This window comes from Pinus tabuliformis, chromosome X (genome assembly GCF_031772625.1).
Source record: "Pinus tabuliformis cultivar Carrire ecotype Pingquan chromosome X, CPIR1, whole genome shotgun sequence".
Lineage (NCBI taxonomy): Eukaryota > Viridiplantae > Streptophyta > Pinopsida > Pinales > Pinaceae > Pinus > Pinus tabuliformis.
In genome coordinates this window covers 629956841-629961085 of record NC_142308.1, presented here as the reverse complement: position 1 = coordinate 629961085, position 4245 = coordinate 629956841, and positions in this window count along the sequence as shown.

The following is a 4245-nucleotide window of genomic DNA, read 5'->3' as shown; positions in this document are numbered from 1 at the left end:
CCAATTTGTATGCCATAGTACTAATCTTTTGCAACACCTTGTAAGGGCCATAGTACTTGGGTGATAATTTATTATCCTTCTTAACTTGCTTGAGGGATATTTGTTTGTATGGTTGTAGCCGTAAAAATACCCAATCACCCACATCAAAACTTCTTTCACTGCGATGTTGATCTACTTCTTGCTTCATTTGATTATGCACTAGAGTCGAGTTATCCTTTAAGAGTTCGAGAACTTGTTGTTGATGCTTGATGTGATCTTCCACTGCTTAAACCTTAGAATTCGCCCTTCGAGGCGATGCGATGGATGGTGGATGATATCCATAAAGTGTCATAAACGGGGTCATTCTTGTTATGGTATGGAAGGAAGCGTTATACCACCATTCTGCCAGAGGTAACCACTTGACCCATTATGTTTGTTTATCAAATATAAGGCAACAAAGATATCCTTACAAACATTTGTTCATTATCCCAGTTCACCCATCAGATTGAGGATGATAAGATGAGCTATGAGCTAATTGAGTACCATCAGATTGAGGATGATAAGATGAGCTATGAGCTAATTGAGTACCAAGATAAGAAAATTATTTTGTCCAAAAATTTCCCGTGAGAATGGGATCCCTATCACTTACATTAATCTTTGGGTTTCCTTGTAGCCTTTGAACTGTTTCCACAAATGCAATAGTGATTATACTAGCTTTGAAAAGATGAGAAAATACACAAAAGTGTACATACTTGGTATGTCTATCAACTACCACCATAATGACAGTCTTTCCTTCAGACTTAGGTAGACCTGTGATAAAATCCATCAATACCTCCTCCTAATGTTGATTTGGAATGGCTAATGGTTGTAAAAGACTCGAGGTTTCAATTGTCTCAACTTTATTTTGTTGGCAAACCAAACATTCTGCCACAAACTTTTAAATATCCGATTTAAGTTTATCCTAGAAAAATTCCTTCTTAACCCCATGGTAAGTTTTTTTAAATCTAAGTGCCCTCCTATTGGAGAGGTGTGCAATTCCAAAAGAACCTTTTGTTTGGATTCAAAGTTCTAACACATATATAAGCAATTTTTGTACCATAGTGAATCATTTTTTCCAGATAAATGTATCATATTCACTTGGATCTTGTTGCAACTTTTGAATGAGTGTCCAAACTTCTTTGTCATTCTCCCATTCCTCCCTTACTTCAGTTATCCAATCAGGTTGGATAATAGAAATGGCACAAAGTAATGCCTCCACATGCTCATTCCTTCTTGAGAGTGTGTCCATAAGAACATTTTGCTCCCCTTTTTTGTAGATGATTTCAAAGTCATAAAATAACATCTTTATGACCCATTTTTGCCGCTATTCTGAAGATAATATTTGTTCCAAGAAGTATAAAAAACTATCATGATATGTTTTTACCTTGAAATGTCTTCTCATTGGGTAACAACACCATTTCTTTAGGGCATGCAATATGGCCAACATTTCCTTCTCATAAATAGATTTCTTTAAATATTTTCCCTTGATTGGACGACTTTCTAAAGCAATGGGTTTTCCTTCTTGCATTAAAACAACACCCATGTCATTTCCTGAGGCATCACATTCCACGATAAAAGTTTTTGTGAAGTTTGGTGTAGCTAAGATCGGAGCTCGACACATTGCCTCTTTAAGATGTTCAAATGCGTTAGTTGCTCATGGAGTCCAAAAAAATGCATCTTTCATCAATAATGTTGTTCGAGGTGCTGCTATTTTCGCATAATTCTTAACAAACTTGTGATAATAGCCTGTCAACCCTAGAAATTCTCAAAGATGCCTTAAGGTTGTCATGATTTTCCATTCCTTTATGGCCTTAATTTTTTAGGGTCTACCTTAACACCCTCATGAGATTCAATATGACCCAAATATTCCACTTCATATACCCGAAAAGAAACATTTGGAGCGTTTTGCATACAATTGTTTCTCCTCCAATAGTTTGAGCACCCTGTCAACATGTTGAACATGATCTTTCCAAGACTTGACGTAGATTAGTATATCATCAAAAAATGCTAACACAAATTTTCTAAGGAAGGGTTTGAAAGTGGAATTCATCAACCTTGAAACGTGGAAGGTGCATTTGGTAATGCCAAAAGACATCACCAAAAATTCATGATGGCCTTCATGAGTCCTGGATGTTGTTTTCATAATGTCTTATGCCTTCATTCTAATATGATGATATCGTGAACAAAGATTTCAACTTGGCGAAGTAAATTGCTCCATGTAGTTCATCCAACAATTCATCAATGAAATGAATGGGAAAATTATCTTTAATAGTGAGCTTGTTGAGCTCTCTATATTCTAGACACATACACCATGATCCATCCTTATTGTGCACCAATACTAATAGAGAAGAGAAAGAACTTTGGGTTTGTTGAATTATACATGCCTTTAACATTTATGCAACCATACGTTCAATTTCATTCTTTTGGGCATATGGATATCTATAAGGTCTAATGTTTGGAGGAACACTTCCTAGAATCAAGTGAATAGCATGATCATGTTCGCGAATAGGTGGGAGACGTTTGAGAGTCTCAAATTCCTTGGAATGATTGTCAAGACTCTTTGGTGATCTTGAGAAATGAATGGCTTAGATGTTTGAACATCTAGTGAGCATAATTATGCAATTACCCCTCATTGTTCCTCTTCAAAAGCTTTATCGTGATATTAGAACTTATTATCTTCCCAAGTTTCCATGTGATACCCCTTAATTCAATTTCCCTTCCTTCCTAGGAAAAATTGAAGAAAAGTTATTGAAAATTAAAAGTTATCATCCCTAAAGATTGTACCCATTGGACTACTAATACACATCAATACCACCCACTGGAATAGAAAGCATTGGACTATTCAATACATATTCCCCCATGGTTAGACTGATATTATGGCACTTCCTTGAACAATTTTTAGTTCCTCCATTTGCAACCATCACTTGACACTCTAGTGTTGGATATAGAAATCAATTCAAATCGTTGGCTATCTTACAATGAATAAAATTACGGGTACTGCTTGAATCAATCAACACTATTACCTTTTTCTTCTTGTTATGTCCTTCTATCTTGAGAGTTTGAGAAGTGGTAATTTCCTCCAATGCATTACAAGATATGGTTTGATTTGTTTATTTTTTTCAACCTCAGGGGTTGGTTCCTGGTGTACATCTTCTTATTTTGATGTTTCTTGTTCCCTTTCTTCCTCCTCTTCACAATCTATGTAAAATAATTTCTTCTCAACACACTTATGACCTTTAGTGTATTTGTTATCACAACTGTAACAAAGCCCTTTTGCTCTCTTTTCTTCCAGTTTTTGTGCTGTCAACCTTGTAGCTTGTGGGGGGCTAGGAGTGGCAACACTTCCTTTTTGCAGTTGTGAGTGGTAGACCTCCTTGTTGCCATAATTTTGCTTTCAACTTTTCTTGTCATTGTGAATGCATTCTCCGATGACTTAGGTTCCAAAGGCAAACCTCATGTTCGATGTTATCTTTTAAAGTCCATATGAAGACATCTATTATATGCTCCTATGGAATATCAATTACCTTGATATTCAATCTTTGGAATTCTTCAATGTGCGCCCTAACTGAACCCTTTTGTTTGAGATTTATCAATTGGCTAAAGAAGGTATTAGTCTTTGTATCCTCATAATGCATTATCAATTCCTCCATAAAAATTGTCCAAGTGGCAAGTGATTTACAAGAACAAAGCCATCAATACCACACAAACATATTGGGTTCTAAATATAAATATGCAATGTGTACCTTTTGTGTGTGTTGCACATTGTGTAGATCAAAGAACTAATCCACCTATAGTATCCACGTTATCAAATCCTTGCCATCAAACGTCCTCATCTCAATCTTTACAGTTGGTCTTCTACACAAAGTTTGAGTCTTTAAAATCATGATTCAAATTCCTTTTTTCTGATCATGAGTTTCAAGGAATACTTTATCACCATTAGGAAGCATTTATTGTAGCAACTTTGTCAAACCTTCCATGTCCGCTTTTATTTTTACTTCTAAACCATCCATATTAACATTCATCACTCCAAATTCATTTTGGTTTCTCTTTGTGAGAGCAAAAATTGTTGCACTTGGTTTTGTAATTTTGATATAGCATGTTGCATTTCTTCTTCTTCATGCATCATAGTAGAGCTTTATGAGGGCTTAATGGGTGTAGAATTTATTTTTTTGGGAGGAATTTTGGAACCAACTAATGATATCTATGTTTCAGTATGCCCTTTGAATC